The sequence below is a fragment of the Protopterus annectens genome, chromosome 1.part0 (genome assembly GCF_019279795.1).
Source record: "Protopterus annectens isolate FY-2018-M chromosome 1.part0, PAN1.0, whole genome shotgun sequence".
NCBI lineage: Eukaryota > Metazoa > Chordata > Ceratodontiformes > Protopteridae > Protopterus > Protopterus annectens.
This window is the reverse complement of record NC_056725.1, coordinates 127,894,417-127,911,796: the sequence shown is the minus strand read 5'-3', so window position 1 is coordinate 127,911,796 and position 17,380 is coordinate 127,894,417. Positions and strand designations below refer to the sequence as shown.

The 17,380-nt window shown below is 38.2% G+C and overlaps 1 protein-coding gene across 1 annotated transcript in view; it reads right to left on the bottom strand.

Moving 5' to 3' along the window:
- MYCT1 (MYC target 1) overlaps positions 1–17,380 on the bottom strand; it is a 432,333-nt gene that overhangs the window by 27,973 nt on the left and 386,980 nt on the right. The window lies entirely within an intron of this gene.

Genomic DNA, 17,380 nt, shown 5'->3' with positions numbered 1-17,380 from the left:
GGTAGAAGATGACCTTTACCGTTTAGGTCAGGAAAATGTTTCAAATAGAAAGAAATCATTTAATCTTACATTTAAAGAAAGACAAGCTTTGAAGGGGTTACGTAATAACTTCAACATAGTTCTAAAGCCAGCAGACAAAGGGAGTGGATTGGTTATTATGGATACAGTGAGATATAATAGGGATATGAATATTATGCTTGCTGATACTGGTTCTTATATCCCATTGGCCATAGAAGATGTTAAGCCTATTATAGTAAGGATACATAATATGTTATTAGACCTTCTAAAGAGTGAAATTATTGATTATAGTATGTTTCAATTTTTGGATGTGCAGTCTCCATTCATACCTGTAATACAAGGATTGCCCAAAATCCATAAGGACAAGGTGAATCCTCCTTTTAGACCCATTGTTACAGGTAGGGGGTGGAGCACTGAACCATTTTCAGTGTACATTGAATATAGACTTAGACCAGTAGTAAATAGTAACAATTACATATTAAGAGACACTAAACAGTTTTTACTGGATTTTTACAAGTTTCTTAATTCAAAGTTAGAACATGAAGAATATACTTTTGTTACAATGGACGTTCAGTCCTTATTTACGGTTATACCCAACTCTACTGGTATAGAAATGGTCAGTAGTTATTTAAACAGGACTTCAAATTTTACAGAGACTACCATAGAACTTATAACAAGTTTTTTAAGTAGTCTTGGAATCAAATGTGTTTTGCTTTGAAAAAAAGATATTTTTACAGAAGGATGGTGTAGCTATGGGCACATCATGTGCCAATAGATACGCCAACCTAGTTATGGCCGAATGGGAATATATGTACATGTTTAAAATGAACCAGTACATCATGTCAGTCTCCTTCTACAGGTGTTTTGTAGATGATTTATTTTTCTTATGGACTGGTACTTCCCAAGAGTTAGTAGAATTTGTTAGAGATATGAATTCCTCTACCCACTTTCTAAAATTTACAGTTGAGTCTTCTAAAGTAAAAATGCCATTTTTGGATATATATGTTGAAAAGTTGGAAAATGGGATGATTAATACAGGCCTATATAGAAAACCTTGTCACAAGAATATGCTACTCCATCGTGAAAGTATGCATCCAGGGTATGTATACCGAAATATTATTCGGGGGCAAACAATGAGATTGTCAAGATATACCCCTAATGATTTAGAATATCATGAAAAGTTATCTGACCTTAGACAGAGGTTAAAAGAATGTGGTTATAAGGATTTAGACTTGGATGGTAGTATGACAGATTCTTACCAACTAAGAAATGGAGCAGCTGCTCCCTATTTTTTGAATTATGTGCCAGAGTCCTTAGAAGTACAAGAAACTGTAGATAAAAGAGATATAATTGGATATCCCATTTTCTATACATCTGATGTAGGGAGTATCAAAGACATTATTAAAACACACTGGCATATCTTATTGGTAGACCCTAAAATCAAACCAATTGTAGGAGATAGTCCGAGATTTATATATAAAAATAAAAAGAACCTTAAGAGGTTATTATGTAATCGATCGGAAAATGAATTGGAGAAATCTGAAGGGCCAAATATTACCTCTCCATGTAATTCATGTAATTTCTGTTCATTTATAGACACAGAAGAAGTATTTATTCATCCCACAGGTTTAGGAAGTTTTAAAGCATTCTCCACAGGAAATTGTATGTCTCAAAATGTAGTTTATTTGGCCCAGTGTATAACCTGCCCCGCATTCTATATTGGCAAAACCAACAGAAGCCTTAGGGATAGGATGCGGGAGCACGTATATCACATCAGAAAGGGTACAGTTATTAATGCTTTGACTAAGCATGTTACAGATAGTGGACCTGAACATTCTTTTAGATTTAGGATTTTGGAAAGAATATATACTAATGTTAGAGGGGGAGATATAGGTACATTTACGGAATCAAGAGAAACAACATGGATCATAAGGTTAAGAGCTGATAGAGTCCCTGGTCTAAATGGCAAAGTACCAATAAAACCCTTTTTAAAAATGAGAAAACTAAAAATTAAAAATTAAAAATTGAAAATTAAATGTTAATAAATTGTTCAAATATGTGCATATAGAGAATATGTTCCTTTATATATATGTATATAATGTGTTGATGTTATATAGACATAAATATATAAGGAATTTTATCACACCATAAATACATGGCATACTATTATGCATTAAAGAAGTATGCATGTCTTATGTAATGGTTTTTAGTTATTGTTTTTATGTAAAGTGATTTTATTTCCTATATATATAAGTAAAGCAAAAGTGCATAAATTATATAATTGTTTTTATGTAATTGTTTTTATGAAAAATGAGAAATAGAAATGTTCCTCAACTATAACTGCATAAATCATTAGCTTCAATTCATGTAAAAATGGTTATAGTATGGGATATTAGTGGCTATGGTTTAATTAGCCGATTGAGTTTAAATTAATGTAATTAAGTGTATTTTCCCGCCTTGTAAGGTATTTAAACAGTTTACATGACTTTACTACTCAGGTCTGATGAAGCTTATGCCGAAAGCGCTAACCTGAGGTGCACCAATAAACTTCGACTTATTTTTATCCATGTGGATTATTTTATTTCGTGTTAATTGAAGGACTTCTACATATCGAACTGTTTTGGATATTACATTCTAGCTGAATAGCTGTTGATGGTATTTGTGTGCTCCTTCATTGTTTTGCTCACGCTGTTGGTTGCTATTTTTTATATTTAAATAAAAATTAGTTTGCTACACAGCCTGGTGGTTCCAGCCTTCTTTTTTGCTGTTTGCTGCATTGTTTCAATGAACTCCATTTTGAGTGAGTTGTCAGCACTTGATGACGTGTCTTGTAATCATTTTTAGTCCCTCACCAAAAAACCTTGAGAGTTAATTTAATGACTCTAAAACACATATAAGACAAGTTAAAACTAAACCAGACACAAAATTAGTAAATAAACAAACAAATAAATGTAACTAATGTTTTGGGAATGATTGTCTGTTTAGCACCTTAGCAGTCATGGTATCATATTTTAAAATGACTATTCTTCCTTTCTTCATGGATTCTAATATTTCTTCCATGCCTAATGCTGTCATTAACTTCTACCAGACTAGTTGCTTCCATTCGACATAGTTTAGAGTTATGGCACTGGTTAAAGTGAACAGTAACTGGGCTTATTAGTTTTCATTTTGATGTCCCTGATATGGTTAAGCCCTGAGTTTAAAACTCTATGCAGAAACCTTGGGTCATCCCTGACTTGGAAATGTCCTTAGCGATGTCATGGTGATCCCTTACATTGCCATTAACAAGGTGCCAGAACAAAAAAAAAGCACTCTTAAAGCACCAAAACCAGATAAAACATCTCATTTTGGTCGTTTGGATATTAACAAGGTGCCACCTGAGGGGCTTATTAGGTTATCATCTTGCAAATGTAAAAATCCCCAGACCACATGTAAAACCCACACACACAAATACACACACACAAATACACACACACACACACACACACACACACACACACACACACACACACACACACACACACACACACACACACACACCTTTTCCCAAAGCACATTCCATTAACAATATCAACATGAGAAATCCCCAGAGTAGATGTAATTAACATTCTGCATAAAAAATATATATATATATAGATGTACATATATATATATATATATATATATATATATATATATATATATATACTGCTTTTAATCGAATATCACTTATTCGAAACAGAGCAGTAGACTGCTCAGTTACATGAAAGTGCACTTATTCGAAAGTGCACTTTAGCGAAACATGGTTCAAAGAACCATTAAAATATAAAAACAAAACACAAAACACTTCCTAACATTAAAGCCCCCCACACCTCCCGATGTGGGCGGCTGCACTCCCACACACCCCCTACTTAAATATACCAACTCCGAGATCACACTATAGTGGGGAACAGGTAAATTCCTTCTTCCCCACTGTAGTGTGCCTCAGCGCTTCAGTTTCCCTGAATGGTTCATTGAACTGTGCTTCACGGAAGTGCACTTTTGCTTAAGTGCACTTTCGCGTAACCGAAAGTCTGCTGTAGACTTGTAGTAGACTTTCAGTCTTTTACAGTAGACCTATATATATATATATACATACATATATATATATATATATATATATATATATATATATATATATATATATATATATATGGTTCCCATTCAGAAGCCTGAAACATCATAAGCCTGAAAATCAAAATCCTGAAACCAAAAGCCTGAAAATTCAGAATCCTGAAAACTCAAAATCCCGAAAGCCCAAAATCCTGAAAGACCAAAATCCTGAAACTCAAAATCCTGAAAACACAAAATAGACATACTGATGTCATTGTGGCTTTGCTATTGTTAGCCCTGTGGTGTTAGGTCATGCGTTGGGGTCAGGTAAGTGTGCGGTTGGTTTTATTTTAGGGTTAGGGGCGGTTTAAGTGAGTTAGGGTTAGGGCGCAGGTTAGGCATGTATGCAATAGTGACAAATATTGGGGTTAGGCACGGTTTAAGTGAGTTAGGTTTAGGGCGCGGGTCAGGTGAGTGTGCGATAGTGACGGACCTTAGGGTTAGGGTTAGGGTCAGGGTCAGTTGGTAGATATTAGTGTCTTTATAGTGACATATTAGCATTATTTGTGTTTTCAGGATTTTGAGTTTCAGGATTTTGGTCTTTCAAGATTTTGGGCTTTCAGGATTTTGAGTTTTCAGGATTCTGAATTTTCAGGCTTTTGGTTTCAGGATTTTGATTTTCAGGCTTATGATGTTTCAGGCTTCTGAATGGGAACCATATATATATATATATATATATATATATATATATATATATATACACATACACACATATACACACTTGTTTGGTCAACACCATTTGGTTGACACAAATATTTGCCCAACAGGTGTGTAAGATCAACAGTTCCTGGGTAGGGGAATATTCCCTTTCCCCAGGGATTGTGTAATCTCAGAGTTACAAAATACACTTAGCAGGGGTGTGGTGGGCACACCCCCACATGGGGGATACAAAACACTTGTCATTGGTTTAGTCCACTCCGGGGTAATTCCTGGAGCATGTGCAAAATGTGCTAGCCTTTGTTGTCTCATCATTTTACATTGATCATCTGTTTGTTGGTGTGGGTGCACAGTTGACCTTGTGCAATAAAGACATACATATCCACTGTCAAATAACTGAGAAAAGTGAAAACTCATAGATTGCAATACTATAATAATGTAAGTCTATGAATTCTTGACGGACTGTGATTGAAGATTTGAAACCAAAAGCCAATCATCAAAAAGACACCTGGCCCAAGTATGGGACAACCTTTTTGAATGATGTCTGTGACTGAATTTTGGTAATGCTGATTTTTGGATGACATATTTTCATGCAATTAATATCTGGTGATTGCAGAGTCTTATAGTGAAAAGGATACTGTTCTTGATTTTTTTCTGTACTCTTATTAAAACAGATGTCTCTCTAAGGTAGGATGGATACAATAGAATATAATGTCTGACAAGGGATGAAGATGGGGAAAAAGGGAGTAAAAGTTAACCTAAAGTCATGGATCAAATGGAAAATAGCATCATGGAATGTTAAAAGGCTGGTAAATATAGTGAAAAGGAATAAAGTTAGCTAGGAGAGGATGATGAAACTCACCTAATGTTAGAGGAGACCAAGCAGATAAACAGAAAGGGCTGTACCATGGCAGCAAACACCTCCTGGGGCAACATAAGGAGAAGGGACCTACACTGTTAATGCAGAAGAGTTTAAAGTTGGGGGTAGATGAAAAACCTGGAAGACTCTAATGGAATGGATGGGATTTAAAATGGAAAACTGAAGGAGAGAAAACAATGGTGGTATCAGTATATCTCCCACTGACGGGCAGAATTCGAGTAATACAGGCTCTAGCCAGGATATTATACTTTCAGCAGGGAATGTGCTTAATACGCAACTAGAATTAAGTGAGCAGAAACAGATGTGGAAAGAGGTGCTTTAAACAAGCTTGCTCTCTGATGGCAGTGGAATTTAATACCTGTTTCATGGAACTGGTACCCAAACAATTCCAGGGCAGTAATACCTGTACTTATGATCTTTCATATGCATAAGATTCCATTTCAGTAAACTGACGTGTTACCATTCTCTGTGGTTATAATCAAAATGCTACTCTATGAAGGAAAGTTGTTCAGTCTTACCCTTGTATGATGTATCACTCAGTCTTCCTGCCCTTAGCAGTAAAATGCACTGTATAAGCAGTTGCTGCACTGGTCAATACATCCTTGACAGAAAGGGATATTTCAGTTCCATGATAAGAAACAACCACTCTACTCTTTCAAAAAATGTAAGCCACCATAGCACTGGTAACTTCGCTGCAGTAGTTGCCCTCATTTCAATGGTTAGAGCTTAATGTACTGAAGACAAACATCATTCAAAACATTCTAAAGATACAAATCTTCTCTCTGTCTCCTAACATGGACTTCATCTTGCAGACACAGTAGTTTGTTCTTATCAACCTAACTAGGACTGAGAAAGTACATTTTAATGGTAGATTTTTAAATGACCTCTGTAAGGCTTTCAACACAGTTAACCACAACTTTCTTATTAATAATGTGATAACTGTGGAGGCATTATAGGTTTGTAGGTTCATAGAAGGTTACTAGGCTAACGCCCCTAGAGCCCTTACAAGCCTAGCTATATTTATCCCAAGCTGCCACAGTTGGCAGTGGTTAGGTGAGTGAATCTTCCAGAGATAAGGGTCTATGGTAGTTAATACTGACTTCATCTGTCCGAGGGGGACATGGGTACCACCCCAGGAGTGAATTTGCTGACACCCATCCATTAATCTAGGTTTTGTTTGAAGAGGGACAGGAAGGTCCTCTTTTTCATGCGAATTGGAAGCTTCTTCAAGAGAAGTCGTAGTTTCTGCAAGATGTATCTATCTCTCCAGCATGAACTGTTCATGTCAGAGGCAAGGTTAAGATCACTGGAACAAGTGATCCTCATGCAGTTTGCTTTACGAATGTATAACATTTCCTTCAAAACTGGATCAGAGACTGCCCTGTAAGCCAGATACAGGTCACCCCTTAGCATCCTGTTGGAGACATAATACAGTGGCAGGGCTTTCAGTTACTCTGCATAAGACTTGTTTTGTGAACCCTGTAATTTCTTGGTGAGAAATCTCTGTGGTCTCTCCAGTTGTTGCAGGTGCCTGCTGAAGTACATGCAAAAGGGAGTATTATACTCAATTATTGGTCTGATGAGGGCTGAGTATAATGGAATTATAACATCCTGAAATCTAGGTGTGATGCCTGTACTTATAAGATGTGCCACATAGAAGGCTTTCCTTACTACTGCAGATATGTGGTGGTCAAAGTTCCGGTTGCTATCAACCTGTGTACCCAGATCACATACCACTGGGTCTACACTTAGGGGGGGTGCGGTCTATAATGTAATTAGCAGGGGTGTCAGCTCTTCCAAAGGGAATAATAATAACTTTTTTGGCATTTAGCTTTGGCATCATTCATTTGTTTGCATTAACCTTGTCTGCAGTATATTAAGATTGTTAGGGGACTCACTGATTGCTCCCAGTTTGTAAACAATCCTAGCCATGTCAAGGCTTACAAGGCTGTACCTACTGCTCTCTGCTTACCAGCCGCATTAATGGAGAATTAGCATGGTACTCCTCTCTGGATTTTATGCACCGCCACCCTTTTAACCCCATAATATTAATGTTTTAAGCTCAACTACAATCATTAACCTTGTTTCAGCTTACTAGCTGCATTAGCGGGAAACGCTAGATGCTGAATTGATGTTGTTAACTTCACTACATAACCCACAATTTAGCGTCTTTTCCTCTCTAGCAGCACTAGTGAGCACTGAGCGGATCTACCGTTTTACTGAACTAAACATGGTAATGTAATCATGCTCACTCTAAATAGATTACATACTCGCTCAAGATAAACTGAGCTGTGCCCCCCTCCCCCTGTTTAGTTTTCATATCTGCCTATACCCAGTGCAATTGTTGTTAGGGTTTTAGTACACAACTTACCTAATGTTATGAATTTTATCTGAGTACGACAGTAAGTTTCTGTGATACTCCCGGCCCTATTTAGCCAGCTAAAGACCTCTGTACCTTTACAATGTATCGGTTACATTGCTATGCCTATATAAAAAGTGATTTAATGGCTAGTTATGTAGAGAATGGTATCTGAAGTATATGTGCTGTTGTTTATCTATAGTCTCTGCAACCAAACCTGTTTTATATGCATGTTCTTCAATAGCTGCTTAAACCTGTTAACCTCTGTTTGATTATAACTGTATTTGAATTACAATTATCTCCTTTAATTATTTTCTCCAGTTTTTCTGCCTCTTTACCTACTCTGTTTTGCTTACCGGCCCTGCCCTCCTGGATAACCAACAATCACTGATTCATTATTCCCAGATTGACCTACTCTCCCAAACAGGAAAATCCTACCTTCTCTCTGAATTGTCAGGAAAGGAATTAAAATAAAGTATGTTATGGAATAAACCTTCCTTTGATTTGTATGTAAAGTTTCTACCACTTACTAGGAGCTAGTATAGGACCCTGGCCTGAGAAGCCTGCAGCCAAAACCCCACATACCTACCTCATCCCGTTTCATCTTTTCCATATACCTTTTTACCTCCTATAGTGTATCCTCACTCCACTTCAGAGTTTTGGCCACTAGATGGCAGTCTTTACCCACCTATAACCTCTCTTCCTCACTCAGTCCCTCTCACCATAGCATATAACCAGTCCTTTCACTCTCTTTCTCTCTACCTGCTTGTTAATAGTCCTCCTACCTCTGACTTTCACCCACTCCTCCTCCATACAGTCCCCTAGCAACCCTCTAACCAGCCTGACTTCCACCTTCTACACTTACCTGCACCATACTGATAGTTTTTTCACACTGTCTGTCCTGTTCTCTTCTTTCCTTGGGTCTGCCCACTCCGTTCACCCCGTGGGCTCACTCCGCTCCACTACCCTGCCCCCAATTACCACCCGCCCCCAGTACCTCTACCTTTATAGCTATTAGGCCACACCCTCCACCCACACCCTCCACCCTCCCCTATTTAACTCATCACTTAACACCCACTAATTAATCACTCCTACCTCACCTACTCTGTACTCCTGCTGAATCTTACTACTTCACATAAACCTATAGTTCTTAAACAACTACCCTAATACCTCCCAACTTAAACACACTCCAGTGTTACTCTTCATAAACATCATGAACACTAAATTATTAACCTTTACAGCTCTACTACTAATACTAATCTGCCTTTCCTACACACACTACCTCACCAAACCTCTTTATACCAATCACACACCCCCACCCCATTCCACCATCTCCTCACTCTTACAATCTAACTCCTCATTCTTCATATCCACTAACCTCTACTCCCACAACAATTCCTTCCTCCTCAACTTCAAACTCCTATCTCACCCCAGAACCACTATTCAAATACATACAACTCCCATCTCAAAACACTCCTCTAACTTCAAACCCAGTACCAAGCTTCTTAAACAACTCTTCAACCTCATACACCACATTATCTCCATGCTTTCCTCTGGAGACATACACCCAAATCCTGGCCCTTCTACTACTTCCATCTCTTCCTCCCCATCACCTCTACCCCATTAAACCCCTACCCTCAACGCACCCAGTGCCCAAAGCATATGTAATAAAATCCCACAACTTCATGCCTGGCTCCATCACAACAAACCCAACTTTCTTTCCATCACCGAAACATGGCTCAAGCCACACATTAAAGACTCAGAACTTACTCCACCTAACTAGTATTATCAGATATGACAGAACAAATAAGAAAGGGGGAGGTTTAAGTCTCCTCTTCCCCTCAACCCTCTCAGTCACCCCCTACTCTAAACCTGTCCCCATATTTGGGAAAGCTGAATTACCTTTAGCCCTTCTTCAAATAAACAAACATAAATCCATCTGCATAGCCACTCTATACATCCCTCCAGGTGATAACATCCCTGTCTTAGAAGACATTCTCTGCTGGCTCTCATCTAATATCTCAAATGTAACCATAATCCTCGGGGATGTTAACATTAATTGGGATAATATACAATCCCCAACCAACTCCCACAATATCAATCTGTATAACTTCACGCAACTTATTAACTCCCCAAACAGACCCTCTAAAGACCTCATATCTGGCAGTACCTTATACTGGATACTAGTTTCCCATCCACACTACTTCTCCAAGAGCGGCACCCTTGCAGATCCACTCGTGGACCATCTTCCCACTTTTGCCCTTCATCTTCCTTCTTTCCTTCAACTATCCCACTTCTACATCACCACTTGCCTCATAAAAAACTTTAACCACAATGCTTTCTCCAACACTCTAAAAAGAGCTAACTGGAACCCATTAATGACTTTACCCCTGGATAACACAGTTACTTACTTCAATACAACCTTCTTAAGCTTGCTTGACTCCTTTGTTCCCTTAAGAACTAAACGTATAAAAAGTAAATTTGTCCCTTGGCTAACTAGGAACACCCTAAATGCTATGCAAAACATGAACTGAAAAAAGCTAACAAACTGCAATAAATTCCAAGAACAAGGTACTGCAGCAGTCCAAGGGATGGACCAAACAAGCTTCACCAGTAGTAGATTAAATGCATTTATTGAAGTGCTTTTCGTCTGCACTGTGTGCAAACTTCTTCAGATACAATGTTAAAATTTTAAAATTGACCACACCTATATAAATAAATGCAGGTTGGTTTAATTAACCAGTCTAATAAAACAATCTAATAAAACAGACTATTCCACCTTCTTAAAGACATAGAAATCATTATTTAACTTTTCATCCAACCCAACCAGTTAAACAAAAACTGATGACATAAAAATTCAATAATTAAGAATTCTCTGTATGTTGTATGAACTCAATATAATGATTAGTTAGAGCGGCATGTATTGTGAGTCAGGAAGTAGACTTCCAGGAGGAGTGCAAATTATTGAGGAGTATGTTTGTCCATAGTAGATATCCTACAACCCTACTAGATGATTTAATTAGTGAAGTTAGGAATAAAAGGTTGAATGGTACATACAAACCTATATTGGGCATTAAACCTATACAGTTAGAACAGGTAACCAACACAGAAGTCACATTGCCAGACAAAATGGTATGTACATCAAGATACCCTGGACCAAGGCTTATCCTAACATACAATATGCATAGTTACAACTGCATAGACATCACTCGTAAGAATTGGGGTTTATTTAAAATCAACCCCACTATTTACACTAAGATGGGAGATTATCCTAACGTAACATTTAGGAAGGGTAAAAACTTCAAAACACTCCTAGAACAACCCTGCATTACCCACTTGGAAATGGTGGGGATGTATAAATGCCAAAATTGTAATCAATGTAGGCACATAGCAGAGACCAATAGGTTTGTGGTACAGAACATAGAATATAAGTTAACATGTAGATCCAACTGTAATTCTCAAATGGTTGTTTACTTGGCTGTGTGCCAAAGATGTCCTGCTTTTTATGTAGGGAAATGGAGCAGAAGTTCCGTGAAAGAATGTATGAACACCAATATGCCATCAGGAAGAAAAAGCAGGACAACACACTTGCTAAGCATATTTCCAATTAAATGGAGCATAGTTTCAAATTTTTAGTAATAGATCAAATTCACCTTGACAAAAGAGGGGCCCCCCTTTCCATTATTGTTAGCAGAATTAGAGCTTAAATGGCAGATTAGACTCAACGCTTATAATTTTCCAGGCTTAAATGAATCATGTTCATTAAGTAGTATTCTTAAACTGAAAAGTTTAAAGAGATTAAGCTGATGTGAGCCTCATAGTAGTAGTATTACCATTAATATTGGTTATATTAAATATTGTTAGTTACACACAAGTTCTAAGTGTCTACATAGACTGTTTTTTGACAGATGAATCATTATATTGAGTTTATACAACATACAGAGAATTCTTAATTATTGAATTTTTATGTCATCAGTTTTTGTTTAACTGGTTGAATGAAAAGTTAAATAATGATTTCTACATGTCTTTAAGAGGTGGAATAGTCTGTTTTATTAGATTGTTTTATTAGATTGGTTAATTAAACCAACCTGCATTTATTTATATAGGTGTGGTCAATTTTAAAATTTTAACATTGTATCTGAAGAAGTTTGCACACAGTGCAGACGAAAAGCACTTCAATAAATGCATTTAATCTACTACTGGTGAAGCTTGTTTGGTCCATCCCTTGGACTGCTGCAGTACCTTGTTCTTGGAATTTACTATGAAAAACAGCAATAAAGCCTGGAACCAGTATAATAAAACTAAAACTTCCATTTCCCTTAACGAAAACAAATCACTTTGTAACAAAGCAAAAAACCTCATTAACACTGACTGTAAAGCCTATTTCTCCACTCTCTAAACCAAACACAAAAATAACCCCAAGAATTTCTGGGATGGCATCTTGTCCCCTCTAAGCCAAGGTAAAAAAGAAAACCCTTGCCCTGATCTGAATGCCTCAGACTCAGATCTAGCTACCCAATTTAATTTGTTCTTTACTGACTCCATCTCAAAATTAACATCATCCTTTACCATGAAACCACCAACCTCCAGCATCCTCCTCAGAACTCCTTCTCCCATAACTCCAATACCCTCCAACCTCCTCACTTCACCACAAACCCTATTCCCATCTCTACTATAAAAAAACTTCTTCAAAAACTAAAACAATGTTCTAATGCTCCTGACGAAACACCCTCCTTCTTCCTAAAGACTGCTGCAGAAGCCATAGCGTACCCTATCAGCATCCTAATGAATCGATTATTTCTGAATGCCATGTTCCCCAGATCTGGAAAAAGGCCTATATTATTCCACTCCACAAAGGTGGCAATAATAATGACATCTCCAACTTCTGTCCCATCGCTATTCTATCCCCCATCTCTAAAATTCTTGAAAAATGTTTCCATCTACAACTCCTACCCTATCTCATCAACAATAACCTTCTAGCTTCCACTCAGCACAGATTCTGTCTTGGCCATAGTACTACTACAGCTCTCCTCTCCTTCCTTGAAACTGTTAACAAGGCCCATGACTGTGGTCTCATCATTTCCACCCTCCTCCTTGACCTCTCTAAAGCTTTCAACACCATTTCTCATAACCTTCTTCTTACTAAGCTGTCTAAATTAAACTTATCCCTCTCCTCTATTAACCGGTTCACCAGCTACTTATCAAATAGGCAACAAGCAGTTAAGTGGAAAAATGCAATTTCCCCTTTCCAATTCACACCCACTGGTGTACCCCAAGGCTCAATTCTAGGGCCCCTTCTATTTAACATCTTCATCAATGACTTCCACCAGGCCATCCCTAACTCTAAACTTATTCAATACGCAGAAGATTCGACAATAATCTGCTCTTCTTCCTGCACTTCCACCCTAATGAAACTTACCCAAGAAGCATTCTGTGCTACAGAGCTATGGATGCTCCAGAACCATTTAGCGCTAAATGCTAATAAGACTAAACTAATGTTATTTTCTCCCTCCTGAAGCATTACCCTAGATAAACACTCTTTCCTTATTACCAGCAAAGATAATAATTCTCTTGAAACTGTCTCCACTGCCAAACTCTTAGGTATCCTAATTGATGACCTGTTTGACAACCATTTGCTGGCAAATATTAAAAAAAAACACAAAAAACTGGGCATGCTTTATTGTCATTACCAAATTATCTCTCCCCCTACAAGGCTCACTCTTGCCAACTCTTACCTAATCTCATCCCTACTATATGGAGCCTCTGTCCTTACCAACCTGCAATCCTCCCTCAAATCTAAACTCTCCTCCTGTTACTATGTTGTGTCTTTTGGCTTTTCCCAGTTAGGGGTCACCACAGAGGAACTCCGGTCTGCTAATGATTGGTAGTTGATTTTTACGTGCCGATTTACCAGCCCTGATGCACAACCTTCAACGAAGGTACGCCCATTCCCGCATGTCTCCACGCAGAAGACGCTCTAGCTGAGAATCGAACCGGACAGCATCTCTCCTGTTACTATAAGATCGCAAAATTCACAACTGGCCACAGATCCAACACCCATCACTGTACCTCCCTATACCAATTGAAATGGCTTGAACTCCCCAATTATCTTATCTACACACAACTCATCCAAGCACATAAACTTATATTTCGCCCTTCTCTCTGTAGGGTTGCCACATTTTCAAATGCCCAAAGTGGGACATTTTTGGTACAAACATCAGATTTTGCAGGCCAAAACATACGCACAGCCAGTACAAAGGACAGAACTTCACTTTTTTGCCTAAATAAAAGCTTATTCTTGAAGCAATTTAGTTTCTTATTCTGTTTCTTATAACATTTAGATGTTTCAGATACAGAATAACTGTTTTATGCAACTATTACATAAAATATAGGAAATAATTTTGTCCTAAAATCTCAGGACATTTCCCATTTTTACAATTTTTTAGCAGGACACAACAGCCCAAAGAGGGACTGTCCCTCACAAAGTGGGACAGGTGATAACCCTATCTCTCTGTCCCTCCCTCATCTTAACCTTTAAAATGCATCTTCCTAACAGATGCCTACGATCCAACCAACAAAATCTAATTGAACTGCATAAACCCTCCCGCCCACCTGGCAAACATCTTCTTTCCTTCTGCCTCGCACGCCATTGGAACTCCCTCCCACCTCTCATCCATACCACCAATAGCCTCTCTATCTTTACATCTCTTCTCCACTCTCACCTAACATCACTGTGGGAATGCTCTTGTTCTCATCCTACATAATATCTCTATCTATATCCCTTTCTACTTCAAACACTTCTGCTGACACCTTCTTAACAAGCTGTCACTCTTTATTAATCCTTAATACACTTATATGGGGTCCTTTGCACTACCTTTTGCAGCTGGATCTAACTTGATTATCGTTAAAACTGTGATACGTTATCTACTCGGACATTTAACACCGTGATACTTTATCTACCCTGACATTTGATTATTGTTAAAACTGTGATACTTTATCTACTCTGACATTTTATTTTCTAAATTCTCTTTAACTGCTGTATCAGTATCTAGTAGATTCACAGTTATGTCTTCTTAGTAGCTCTGTGTAACTTAGAATTATTTTATTTTTATTTTATTTTTTTTAATTGTATTGTATTTGTATTTATAATACTGTTATTTTAACTAGTTGTAACTTTGGAGCTTTTCTCCCCAGGATTCCATTGAAAACCGGCCCCTAAAGGCCCAAATGGACCACCCTGGTAAACACACTGCCAATAAATAAATAAATAAAAATAAATGAATCATTAGCAAACTTGGTCAGCCACAGGCCATCCATGTTTGCCTTGACTTTTGAGAAATACATTCTAAATAGTACCCTGAGGATTACTGTTGCTGTCCTCCATTCATCTGGAACATAGCCATTTTGCAGGTTGTGGTTAAACAGGGAACCAAGTGGGTCTACTAGGTCATGTTTTAAGTTGTTTAAAAGGCAACCTGGGATGTTGTCCGGTCCAATTGATGCTGTATTTTTGGCCTTAGAGAACACTGAGATGACCTGCTCTCTTGAAATAATAGGCTGAGAAATGGAGGCAGGTATACTTTGGGGGATGACTGGAAGGGACAGATGATAAAGTTTGCTAAAAATCTGTCAGCTAGCAGGTTGGCTATTACCTCCAGTTGTGCATGGATGGTGCCATCTACAACCAGTTCAGGGCAGAGCTATGTATTCCCTTTTAGATTCGGTCATAGTTAAAGAATGTCATGTGATTACCCTTAGCTAGGAAGGCTTTTTTTACTTCATAATTAGCTTTGGAGGACTTGAATTGATCTGTAATTTGTTTTGTTTAAGCTAGAGAAGGATTTCTTTCTCTACTGAAGCAGTTACTTCTTGTTCTTGGACATTAGTTTCTTTCTTTTGTTGTATAGCGTGTTTATACTAAGGGTCCACTAGGATGGCTTGTTTTTTCGGCAAGATCTGGTTTTAATCTGGTCAGGTACAGTCAATTCTATACAACTGCTTAAGTGGTTATACATGTCATTGATGCAGACGTCTGCATAGGAGTCCATGTCATCTGCATTTGAGGGGTCTTTGAAGGTTCTTATACCATCACTTAGTAGGAGATAGTTGTCTTTGAAAAATTCTTAGGTGTTTTTGAGCTTGATGGGGTATCTGGTCTTATAATTACATCAAATTAGACTGATTTATGGGCCAATCTTACCATGGAGGGCATCACACACTGGGATGCAGTGCTCTTCCATGTTAGTGAGTACTATGTCCAAGACATTTGAGCCTCTTGTTGGTGTGCTGACTAGCTGTTCCAGAGCATTTGCATTGACAAAGTCCAAGAACCTCTGAGCCAGCATGTTTGTGGTCATGTATGTTTTCAAGTCAATGGTAGTATGATTAAAATCACCCATGAGTAAAATGCTGGGCTGTTTGGCAAGTGACTCCAGTAAGTCCAGGTATGCAACATGCTATTCATGTTTCATGGTGGGACACATATAGCTAGCTATGATGTGGTAGGGGGCTTTGCCTATAGTTAATGTAACATGGAGTAGCTCAAGAGAGTCATACTGTCTGATCAGTCTCAATGTATAGTTATCCTTAATGAAGATGGATACACCTCATTTCATTCTTTCACACAAAATTTGTGGTCTGACTATATGAAAGGCATTGTAGCCCTGCATGGCCAGGGTGCGTTCTGCACCTTTGAACCAAGTCTCAGCGACTGCACAGATGTCAGTATCTTCTAAAGTAAGGAATGCTTCCAGAGAGTGCAGTTTCTTGTTTAAACTCCCATCATTAAGCAGTAGCACCTTGACTTTACCTAGGGAGGATTTTGTTACGGTGGGAGGTGGGTTATTCTGACACTGCCTAAAAAAAGCACAATAGGGGTGGCTAATGCCTTTACCTGTATCTGAAACCCTAGAGTACACAGATGCAGACCATCTCTGGCAAAGCAGAGTGGCCTGTTAACCATGTCATTCCAGGCTGACAGATATTAGATCCCCTTGGACTGACACCAGAAACTAAGCCAATTGTTAAAGTCAATAATTTTTTGTTTGTATTGTGGCATCATCCATTGAGAAGGTAGAATGCTGCTTAAGGCTAGGCGTGTACCTGCCTGTGACATATAATCTAAAAGCTCAGTCATGTGTCTCTTCATATAGTCCAGTGAGGTATGTCTCAAGTCATTCACCCCCACTTGGATTATGACACAGTCATATCAGTACATGTAGTTGAGTGACTTGACAGATCTTGGCACCTGATAGGCAGTTAACCATAAACAGGTCCTTATCCAGCCTGGTGAGGGGAACATCCATGTGTCTCACAATGGAATAACCTATGACCAG